The sequence below is a fragment of the Vulpes vulpes genome, chromosome X, assembly GCF_048418805.1.
Source record: "Vulpes vulpes isolate BD-2025 chromosome X, VulVul3, whole genome shotgun sequence".
Taxonomy (NCBI): domain Eukaryota; kingdom Metazoa; phylum Chordata; class Mammalia; order Carnivora; family Canidae; genus Vulpes; species Vulpes vulpes.
Window position 1 is genome coordinate 55,627,407 of NC_132796.1, and position 12,905 is coordinate 55,640,311.

The 12,905-nt window shown below is 38.2% G+C and overlaps 1 pseudogene; it reads right to left on the reverse strand.

The window, feature by feature from the left end:
• Positions 1–9,060: 9,060 nt before the first annotated feature.
• Positions 9,061–10,166, reverse strand: LOC112909180 (uncharacterized; annotated as a pseudogene).
• Between the last annotated feature and the right edge of the window lie 2,739 nt (positions 10,167–12,905).

Genomic DNA, 12,905 nt, shown 5'->3' on the forward strand with positions numbered 1-12,905 from the left:
ATTTCTATCTCCAGAATTTTAGATGCTTTACAGATGTCAACATGATGTTGGTCTCCTGAAGTGTACTGCTTTCACATGATGACCATTTATAGGCCTGGCTAGCTTTAAATTTTTCCTACTCAGGCTTTCTCTGATTTCCTCAATATAAACTGCATTTTCGGGGCACCTGGGTGGCTCAGTTAAGCAAGCAACTTGATTTTGGTCAGGTCATGATCTCTATGTCCTGAGATTGAGCTGCAAGTCAGGATCAGCACTCAGCAGGGAGTCTGAAGATTCTCTTTCCCTCTACCCCTGTCCCCACTCACACACACTCTCTCTAAAATAAATAAATAAATCTCTAAAATAAATAAATAAATAAATAAAATATATATGTATATAAGTTGTATTTTCTTTAAGTATGTTTTCATTTTATAAAAATTAAGATTGAATTGTGTCACCTAGTTGGCTCAGTCAGTGGAGCATGCAGCTCTTGATCTCATGGTTGTAAGTTCAATCCCCACATTGGGCATAAAGCTTACTTAAAAAAATTAAGTTTGAATCATAAAGTAATTGGCCCTCCATCACATAATGGTAGTGTTGGGATTCAGATTCATATATTTTGGTTATGAATCTCATTGTTTTTCCAAATCCCACTCTAGATTCAGCTCCTTGCTAGAATAGAGACAAATAGTTTGAGTAAGGAATCAATGTATTTAGTAATCATAGGTAAGAGCATACTAGTGTGGATTGTTCTACTGAGCTAATTTAAGCTCCTCAAAATTTTTGTAATTTCTCTTTGTCTTTTTCCTTCTTATCTCTGCAAGAGACTCCTTGTTGCATATGCAACTCAGACTTGTTTAAAAAAGATTATAGTATAATCATTTTAGTATATCTGTATGTTGGCAAATTGAATACCAATAAAAAATAAATTTATTATTTAAAAAAATACATGTCAGGTGGGCAGTAGAAAAAAAGTATATCACTGTAATGTTCAGTTTCATAATTATGCTTTAATTTCTTAACCTTCCTATGAACTGAGATTTGGCTGGTACATTTCCCTCAAGTGTTTTGTAGGGTTTTTTTTAAGGCTTTACTCTGTCTTTCTGAAACTCATATAAGTTTTTCAGGATAAATCACTGGAAGCTCCTCTAATAGATTATTACTGGTTGGTCTTTACATTGAAAAGAGCATAAAGGAAACAAAAATGCCTTAACTTAAAGAAGAATAAGCTTTTGCAACTGGAAGGTATCTCAGAAGTCTAATACAAAAATTGTGTTTATGTGGTGAAAAAACAAGGCACTAAATAATGTGCTTTACCCGATTGAAAAATCCTCTATGTATGTAAAGATTATTTAATAATTTACTTACTATACTTCCTTTTACACTAAGAACACCCACCAAGACATCATTCTGTAAGGTTTCCTTTGTCCTAGATATACCCTGCACAGGATGCTTTCTTCTAGAAAACAGTTTTAAAATACTCACCATGCTTCTCCTTGATTTAGGATTCTTCTGATGTCCTTTCTGTTTACACAAAAATCTGGCCAAACTTATACAATTCTGAGAATTTGGATAATGTTTAAAATAAAAATCAAATTATTGAAAATTCCCATGTTTTTGGCTATTTTTTAATTAAATATTTATTAAGGGAAACAAGGCTTCTATAAAGTTTGTCAATCTTAAGGTCATTTTTCTTCCACAAAGTCACTAAAGGCCTATATGTTGTCATTTGGTGTAGGGAAGATAAACAAGGGAATTCTTTCTGCCTCCAGCCCCTGGCATCCATTGAAATAAGTTGATTGCCTCTTCATCCTGGATGAGATCATGAACTTAAGGACACTTGCTTACCTGCCCATCTCACATCAATGGTGCATTTATTTTAAATTATCTTTTTTGGGATGTCTGGGTGGCTCAGCAGTTGAATGTCTGCCTTTGGCTCAGGTTGTGATCCTGACTCTGGGATTGAGTCCTGCATCGGGCTCCTTGTGAGGAGCCTGCTTCTCCCTCTGCCTATGTCTCTGCCTATCTGTGTGTGTCTCGTGAATATATAAATAAAATCTTTAAAAAATACATATCTTTTTTATTATGGATATTTTAAACATACACAAAAGTAGAAATAATAGTATAAGGAACCCATAAATACCTGTTACTCAGATTAGTTATTAACATTTTGCCACATTTGCTTTATTTAACCTTTTTTTATTGAAGTGTTTTAAAACAAATCTCAGACATCATATTATTATTTTTTTAAATAATAAATTTATTTTTTATTGATGTTCAATTTGCCAACATACAGAATAACACTCAGTGCTCATCCCGTCTTATTTAACCACTATATATTTCATTGTGCATCTCTAAGACATGGATATTTTCTTATATAATTGTAATAATAAATAATATTTTTAACTGATATTCAATGATAGCAAAACTTAAAAGTGCATATTACAAATGATACTCAGGAAATAGTCCTTTAGAGTATATTTAAGGAATAGGTTGACGTATGAGTAAGAGGATATATTTATGTGTACAAGAGAATTGGTAGATGAGATTAAAATATGTATTTGATTCACTGTGGGCACTAATAATGAGCCATAGATACTGAGCTAGATGTCTTACATACATTTTATCCCTAACATATAGGCCTTATTAACCACATTTTACACATTAGGAAATTTAGACTTGAAGAGATTTTAAGTCCTGGGTTAAGGATTTTAGATTTAATTTAGGTCGTAGTGGCTAGATATTGGAAGTTAATTTTAATTTCTGGGTAGTTATATGATGAAATCTGCTCAAGGAAGGTCAAACAATGTGCTATATTGAGTAACTACTAAGTACTTATTCTGGATTGATTGTTTAAACCTAAACCTTATATTTTGTGATTCAAAAACAAATCTTTTTATTATTTTTTTAAGATTTTATTTATTTATTCATGAGAGAGAGAGAGAGAGAGAGAAGCGGAGAAACAGGCAGAGGGAGAAGCAGGCTCCATGCTGGGAGCGGGACGTGGGACTCGATCCCAGGACTCCAGGATCACGCCATGGGCCAAAGGCAGGCACTAAACTGCTGAGCCACCCAGGGATCCCCTCAAAAACAAATCTATGCTGATTTAAATATATATATTTAAATCAGCATAGATTTGTTTATATATATATTTGTTTATATATATACATATATATATATTTATAAATCAGAACCCACAAGGAAAAATGTTTAGTTACTCATTACTTATTGCCAACATTGCCAAGGAAGGGGGAAACCCATAAAGGATTGTTTATTGATTTTCACTGGACTATTCTAGAAATGATACATACCTTTTACTCATATCTTGTCAAATGGAGTTTAGTCCCTGCCACTGAATTGCAAAACAGGGTGGGAAATTTATTCCATTTGTGTGTCCAGGTAGATAAGGAAGAAAGAAAAAGTTTTTACTGACCATCTAGCCAGTCTCTGTTGCAGGTAGTTATTGTTGTCTTCCACATGTATTCATTAATTTCAGCTTATTCATTTCTCAAGTTATAGAAAGTGATTTCCAATCTGTGACTCTGGTGCTCAGTGAATTCCTAATTGTACAGTTGACTTCTTGAATCCATGTTTTTGGATATTGTACCAATATGGTCTGAAATAACAAGCCTCTTTTTGGACTCTAAATTAGTTCTTTTAAGTGATTAAAATGGATTGTTTTGGAATAAAAATGGCACTATCGTGTTTTAAATTTAGAAATATAATCTGCTTATTTTATTTATTTCTTTTCAAGTAGGCTCCATGCTGGGTGTGGAGCTCAACATGGGACTTGAACTCACGATCCTGATATCAAAACCTGAGATGATATCAAGAGTCGGATGCTGGGGATCCCTGGGTGGCTCAGTGGTTTAGCACCTGCCTTTGGCCCAGAGCGCAATCCTGGAGTCTCGGGATCGAGTCCCACATCAGGCTTCCTGCATGGGGCCTGCTTCTCCCTCTGCCTGGGTCTCTTCCTCTCTCTCTCTCTCTCTCTCTCTCTCTGTGCATCTGTCATGAATAAATAAATAAAAATCTTAAAAAAAAAGAGTCGGATACTTAATAGACTGAGCCACACAGGAACCCCTACATTATTTCTTTTGAGTTAAAAAGAAATCCATCAGGAGGTGGGGCAAGATGTCGGAGGAGTAGGGGTCTTTAACTCACCTGGCCCCAGCAACTTACCTAGATAACTTTCAACTCATCCTGAACACCTATGAATTTGACCTGATATTTAAAGAGAGAATAGCTGGAGTGCTACAGAGAGAAGGGTTTTCGCTTCTAGCAAGTTTCTTCCTTTTTGACTTTCATATTTCTTTTTTAAAAGATTTTATTTATTTATCACACACACACACACACACAGAGAGAGAGAGAGAGAGAGAGAGAGAGAGAGAGAGGCAGAGACAGGCGCAGAGGGAGAAGCAGACTCCATGCAGGGAGCTCAACATGGGACTCGATCCCAGGTCTCCAGGATCACGCCCTGGGCTGAAGGTGGCGTTAAACCCCTGAGCCATCCGGGCTCCCCTGACTTTATATTTCTAAAATTACAAGTCTTAGATATATTTTCCACTCTAGATTACCTTCAACATACTCAAATTAATTTTGGGAGATATACGAGATATGTATTTGTGTGTGTGTTTTGTTTTCCTGCCTCATATTGTTCTACCATGGCGGAAGTTAATACCTTCTAAAACATTAACAGCATGCACACAGAACCAAGTGGTATACCGTACTGGCTCATTGTGTGATATTATATTCTCTCTGCATTCCCATTCTGTCCCACTATTTTATCTCATTTATGTTTTGGTGGTCAAAGTTGAGGCTCTCTACAAGTATTTCTGGTTTACATAAATTTGGGGGCAGCCCGGGTGGCCCAGCTGTTTAGCACCGCCCTCAGTCCAGGTCGTGATCCCAGAGACCCGGGATCGAGTCCCATGTCGGGCTCCCTGCGTGGAGCCTGCTTCTCCCTCTGCCTCTGTCTCTGCCTCTCTCTGTGTGTGTCTATATGAATAAATAAATAAAATATTAGAAAAAAATTGGGACTGGGCATCTTCTAACATACAGAACTTAATATACTCAGAACCAAGAGGATCACCCTCTAGGAGCTCTCAGGTAGACTTTCTCCCTCCACTACAACTTTGTCACCACCACCATCTCCCAGTCCACCCTTTTTCCTCCTTTTTTCTTCTTTTTACTTTTTTCCCCTCTCTACTTTTGCTTTTCACTCTTCTTTTTTTCTCTTTTGTTTTTTTTCTTCTTCTTTGGGATTCTTGCCCTTCATTTTTCACTACATTGTTTTAAAATTTGTTTTTTACTTTAGTGGTCCTTTTGTTTTATTTCCTTCTGATCTTTGTATTTCATTTCTGGTCTCTGACCTCCTCAGAAAAATCTAAGGTGAAATTTACTTAGATCATGGTTGATATTCTGGACTCAGCCTGCACTTACAGCCAACTCTGCACTAGGCAAAATTACTAGAAAGAAAAACCCACCACAAAAGAAGAATCAGAAATAGTACTCTGTGCCACCGAGTTACAGATTTGGATTATAATTCAAAGTAAGAAAGCCAATTCAGAAGCACAAACATAAAGTTACTGGTGGCTCTGGAAAAAAGCATAAAGGACTGTAGACACTTCATGACAGCAGAACATAGGTCTAATCAGGCCAAAATAAAAATCAATTAAATAATATACAATTCAAACTGGAGGTCCTAATGATGAGGGGTTGATGAGGTGGAAGAAAGAGTGAGTGACATAGAAGACAAGTTGATAACAAGAAAGGAAGCAGAGGAAAAAAGAGAAAAACAATTAAAAGATCATGAGGAAAGGTTAAGGGAAATAAATGACAGCCTCAGAAGGAAAAATCTACATGTAATTGAGATTCCAGAGGACACTGAAACAAACAGAGAACCAGAAAGTGTATTTGAACAAATCATAGCTGAGAACTTCCTAACTTGGGGAGGGAAACAGGCATTCAGATCCGAGAGGTAGAGAGATCCCCCCTAACATCAATAAAATTCATCCAAAAACTCAACATTTAATAGTGAAACTTGGAAATTCCAAAGATAAAATCCATAAAGCAGTGAGAGACAAGAGATTCCTAACTTATATGGAGAGAAATATTAGATTATCAGCAGACCTCTCCACAGAGACCTGGCAGGCCAGAAAGGGCTGGCAGGATATATTCAGGGTCCTAAATGACAAGAACCTGCAGCCAAGAATACTCTATCCTGCAAGGCTCTCATTGAGAATAGAAGGAGATATAAAGAGCTTCCAAGATAGGCAGGAATTGAAAGAATATGTGACCACCAAAACCAGCTCTGCAAGAAATATTAAGGGGGACTCTGTAAAAGAAAGAGGATGTCCAAGGAAATAATCCACAAAAACACGGACTGACTAGATATCATGATGACACTAAATTCATATCTTTCAGTAGTAACTCTGAACGTGAATGGGCTTAATGACCCCATGAAAAGGCGCAAGGTTTCAGACTGGATAAAAAAGCAAGACCCATCTAATTGCTGTCTACAAGAGACTCATTTTATATGTAAGGACACCTAGCCTGAAAATAAAAGGTTGGAGAACCATTTTCCATTCAAATGGTCCTCAAAAGAAAGCAGGGATAGCTATCCTCATATGAGATAAGTAAAAGTTTATCCCAAAGACAGTAGTAAGAGATGAAAAGGGACACTATATCATACTTAAAGGATCTATCCAACCAGAGGACCTAAAAATCATGAATATTTATGCTCCGCATGCAGAAGCTGCCAAGTATATAAATCAATTAATAACCAAAGTTAAGACATACTTAGATAATAATACACTTATACTTGGAGACTTGAACACGGCACTTTCTACAATTGGTAGATATTCTAAGCACAATATCTCCGAAGAAACAAGAGCATTAAATGATACACTGGACCAGATGGATTTCACAGACATTTACAGAACTTTATATCCAAAAACAACTGAATGCACATTCTTCTCAAGTACACATGGAACTTTCTCCAAAATAGACCACATACTGGGCCACAAATCAGGTCTTAACTGGTACCAAATGATTGGGATTGTACCCTGCATATCTTCAGACCATAATGCTTTGAAACTAGAACTAAACCACAAGAAGAAGTATGGAAGGATTTCAAATACGTGGAGGTTAAAGACCATCCTGCTAAAAGATAAAAGGGTCAACCAAGAAATTAGGGAAGAATTAAAAAGATTCATGAAAACTAATGAGAATGAATATACAACCGTTCAAAATCTTTGGGATACAGCAAAAGCAGTCCTGAGGGGGAAATACATCAAAATACAAGCATCCATCCAAAAACTGGAGAGAACTCAAATACAAAAGCTCACCTTGCACCTAAAGGAGCTGGAGAAGGAATAGCAAATAAAATCTTCACCCAGCGGAAGAAGAGAGTTAATAAAGATTCAAGCAGAACTCAATGAAATAGAGACCAGAAGAACTGTGGAACAGATCAACAAAACCAGGAGTTGGTTTGTTGAAAGAATTCATAGGATAGATAAACCATTAGCCAGCCTTATTAAAAAGAAGAGAGAAAACTCTTAAGTTAATAAAATCATGAAAAGGAGAAATAACCACCAATACCGAGGAAATACAAACGATTTAAAAAACTTAATATGAGCAGCTATATGCCAATAAATTAGGCAATCTAGAAGAAATGGACACATTTCTGGAAAACCACAAATTACCAAAACTGGAGCAGGAAGAAATAGAAAACCTGAACAGGCCAATAACCAGGGAGGAAATTGAAGCAGTCATCAAAAACCTCCCAAGACACAAAAGTTCAGGGCCAGATGCCTTCCCAGGGGAATTCTATCAAACATTTAAAGAAGAAACCATACCTATTCTACTAAAGGTGTTCGGAAAGATAGAAAGAGATGGAGTACTTCCAAATTCGTTCTATGAGGCCAGCATGACCTTAATTCCAAAACCAGACAAAGACCCCACCAAAAAGGAGAATTATAGACCAATATCCCTGACGAACAGAGATGCAAAAATTCTCAACAAGATACTAGCCAATAGGATCAAACAGTACATTAAGAAGATTATTCACCATGACCAAGTGGGATTTATCCCTGGGATGCAAGGCTGGTTCAACACTCATAAAGCAATCAATAGGATTGATCATATCAGCAAGAGAAAAAACAAGAACCCTATGATCCTGTTAATAGATACAGAGAAAGCATTTGACAAAATACAGCATCCATTCCTGATCAAAACTCTTGAGAATGTAGGGAAAGAGGGAGCATTCCTTTTTTTTTTTTTTTAAATGTCCTACAATGTGCATTTTATTCCATACCATTATACAATGTTTACATGTAGTTATAACTCTTATGAAAATGTTTCTTCTTTACCAATTGTACATAGTGCCTAAATCTTTCACTTTAACATAGAGAAATGGAGAGTGGAAATCCACATAGAATGCTATCCTATAAGTTGTAATGAGCTGCAAATGTGCCAATGAGGAGGCTAGAAGTCTTACAGGAGCAGCGTGCTTTACAAACCCTTGGCTTTAGTGAATTTGGGCATACAGAACCCACAGTCTCATCTTGTAGTAAAACTCAAGACAAAATAAATTAGTGTTGGACAGAATTCTAAATTGAACAATATTGAACGAAAGACCACAGTGGATCTTTTTGTTTAAAGTAGCACCTAACCACATCTGATTGCATTTTCAACATTAATCTGCCTGTTGAATACATCGTTGGCACTTTGAGTGGAAATCTTTCTGCTTTAGTGAGGATTGCTAGACTGGTGGAGTACGCAGTGTTGCAAAACTCTCTATGAAGTGTGGCAACGTGAACCTGGGAAATGGCACATTTAAGTCATTCCGGCCCTGCCACGGGCTTGCCTTTGTGTGTGTGTGTGTGTGTGTGTGTGTGTGTGTGTGTTTTCCCCATCCCCTGATCTAGCTGGTATCCCGTGGATGTTTTCTGTGACAGTGTAAAAGTAAATAAAAATGCGTTTAAGGGGGGTTCATGGTAAGCATGGTGTTACAAAAACAAAACAAAACAAAACAAAAAACCAACAAAACAACATGAAAGAATGTGGTCGCAGTAAGGAGGTTTTCACATGTTGTTTAACTCCAGTAAAGTCTGATCCAGCATCTGATGCATACTAAGGTTTTCTTCTTTGGCATGAGCCACTTTCTTTTCTAAGTCATCAATGCTTTTCTCCAATTTAGTTACTGACCTCTCCGCAAACTCAGCCCGAATCTCGGCCTCCTTCAGCTTGTCAGAAAGAACCTTGATCTCTTCCTCATATTTGTCTTCCTTCTGCAAGTACTTATCCTCTGCAGCCATTAATGCGTTCAAGGTGTGATCCATTATTCTTTTTTTTTTCAATTTTACTTGTTTTTTTTTTAATTTTTATTTATTTATGATAGTCACACACACAGAGAGAGAGAGGCAGAGACATAGGCAGAGGGAGAAGCAGGCTCCATGCACCGGGAGCCCGACGTGGGATTCGATCCCTGGTCTCCAGGATCGCACCCTGAGCCAAAGGCAGGCACTAAACCGCTGCGCCACCCAGGGATCCCTGATCCATTATTCTTAATTGTTCTTCCAGCTGTCGAACTTGGCTTTCTGAGAGCTCAGCCCGTTCTTCCATGCGTTCCAGGTCGCTCTCAATGATGACCAGCTTATGGGCCACCTCTTCATACTTGCGGTCGGCATCTTCAGCAATGTGCTTGGCCTCTTTCAGTTGGATCTCCTGAATTTCCATTTTCTCCTCATCCTTTTGGGCACGGCTTTCAATGACTTTCATGCCTCTCTTGCTCTCGTCCGCTGCCTTCTCAGCCTCCTCCAGCTTCTGCAAAGCTGTTGCCAGCAGCTCCTGGGCAAGATCCAACTCTTCCTCAACCAGCTGGATGCGTCTGTTCAGAGAAGCTACATCGGCTTCAGCGTCAGTGGCCTTTTTCTCCGCCACCTCCAATTTCTCCCGGGCATCTTTAGAGCATCGGAGTATTTGTCCAGTTCATCTTCGGTGCCCTTGAGTTTCTTTTGCAGCGATACCAGCTCATCTTCCAGCTCTTGCTCCTGTCCTCCGCCGCCTTCTTATCGGCCTCCACCTGCTTGGCTCGATCCAAGGCATTCTTCTTGACTAGCTTGAGCATCTGCATCTTCTTCTTGATGGCGTCCATGGTGGTGGCGGCTGGGGGCCCTGCGGCTGCGGCGAGAGCCGCGAGGGGAGTGCGCGGCGGGGCGGCCGAAGCGGAGTGCGGGCCAGAGGGAACATTCCTAAGCATCTTAAAAGTCATCTACGAAAAGCCCACAGTAAATATCATTCTCAATGGGGAAACACTGGGAGCCTTTCCCCTAAGATCAGGAACAAGACAGGGATGTCCACTCTCACCACTGCTATTCAACATAGTACTGGAAGTCTTCACCTCAGCAATCAGACAACAAAAAGACATTAAAGGCATTCAAATTGGCAAAGAAGAAGTCAAACTCTCCCTCTTCGCAGATGGCATGATACTGTACATAGAAAACCCAAAAGACTACACCTCAAGATTGCTGGAACTCATACAGGAATTGGCAGTGAGGCAGGATACAAAATCAATGCCCAGAGAGCAGTGGCATTTCTATACACTAACAATGAGACCCAAGAAAGAAATGAAGGAGTCAATCCCATTGACAATTGCACCCAAAAGCATAAGATACCTAGGAATAAACCTAACCAAACCTAAAAACTACAGAACACTTCTGAAAGAAATTGAGGAAGACACAAAGAGATGGAAAATATTCCATGCTCATGGATTGGAAGAATTAATATTGTGAAAATGTCAATATTAACCAAGGCAATTTACACATTTACTGCAATCCCTATATAAATACCATGGACTTTCTTCAGAGAGTTGGAACAAATAATCTTAAGATTTGTGTGGAATCAGAAAAGACCCTGAATAGCCAGGGGAATATTAAAAAAGAAAACCACAATAGCCAAACTGTGGAAGGAGCCTCGGTGTCCATCGAAAGATGAATGGATAAAGAAGATGTGGTTTACGTACACAATGGAATATTACTCAGCCATTAGAAATGACAAATAGGGGGATCCCTGGGTGGCACAGCGGTTTGGCGCCTGCCTTTGGCCCAAGGCGCGATCCTGGAACTCAGGATCAAATCCCACGTCGGGCTCCCAGTGCATGGAGCCTGCTTCTCCCTCTGCCTATGTCTCTGCCTCTCTCTCTCTGTCTGTGTGACTATCATAAATAAATAAAAATAATAAAAAAAGAAATGACAAATACCCACCATTTGCTTCGACGTGGATGGAACTGGAGGGTATTATGCTGAGTGAAGTAAGTCAATCAGAGAAGGACAAACATTATATGGTCTCATTCATTTGGGGAATATAAATAATAGTGAAAGGGAATATAAGGGAAGGGAGAACAAATGTGTGGGAAATATCAGAAAGGGAGACAGAACATGGAAGACTCCTAACTCTGGGAAACGAACTAGGGGTGGTGGAAGGGGAGGAGGGTAGGGGGTGGGGGTGAATGGGTGATGGGCACTGAGGGGGGCACTTGACGGGATGAGCACTGGGTGTTATTCCGTAAGTTGGTAAATTGAACACCAATAAAAAATAAATGTATAAAACAAAAGAAAACAAAAAGAAAACCATAACTGGGGGCATCACAATGCCAGATTTCAGGTTGTACTACAAACCTGTGGTCATCAAGACAGTGTGGTACTGGCACAAAAACAGATACATAGATCAATGGAACAGAATAGAGAATCCAGAAATGGACCTTCAACTTTAGGGTCAACTAATATTTGACAAAGCAGGAAAGACTATACACTGGAAAAAAGACAATGTCTTCAATCAATGGTGCTGGGAAAATTGGACAACCTCGTGCAGAAGAATGAAACTAGACCATTCTCTTACACCGTACACAAAGATAAACTCAAAATGGATGAAAGATCTCAATGTGAGACAAGAATCCATCAAAATCCTACAGAGAACACAGGCAACACCCTTTTTGAACTTGGCCACAGCAGCTTCTTGCAATATACATCCATGAAGGCAAAAGAAACAAAAGCAAAAATGAACTATTGGGACTTCATCAAGATAAGAAGCTTTTGCACAGCAAAAGAAACAGTCAACAAAAGTAAAAGACAACCTACAGAATGGGAGAAGATATTTGCAAATGACCTATCAGATAAAGGGCTAGTATCCAAGATTTATAAAGAACTTATTAAACTCAACAGCAAAGAAACAAACAATCCAATCATGAAATGGGCAAAAGACATGAACAGAAATCTCACAGAGGAAGACATAGACATGGCCAACAAGCACATGAGAAATTGCTTAGAATAATACTCTAGCTACATTCATGGCAAGATTAGTCATTTTTATGGCTGAGTAATATTCCATTATATATGTATATATATGTGTGTGTGTGTATTCATTTGTAAATGGACACTTGGTTTGCTTCTATGTCTTCACTATTGCAAATAATGGTGGAATAACAGAGTATTTGATATATCTTTTCAAATTAATATTTTCTTTTTTTTTGGAGTAAATACCCAGTAGTAGAATTACTGGACCAGATGGTAATTCTCTTTTTAATTTTTTGAGGAAAATTCATACTCTTTTCCACAATGGTTACCTAACACCAGGGTACAAGGCCTCCATTTTCTCCACATCCTTACCAACACATTGTTATTCCTTTTTAAAAATTTTTATTTATTCTAACAAGTATAAAGACTTTGTATTTTTTCCTCACTCTATCTTGGTAGCTTGTGTATTTTGAGTAACTTAACCACTTCTTCTGAGTTATTCAATCTGTTGGCATATAGTTATTCATAGCAGTGTTTTTATAATGCTATGTATTTCTGTTGGATCAGAAATATATCAGTTGTAATGTTTCCTCCTTTGTTTATTTTGTCTTCTTTTTTAAAGCTTGTTTA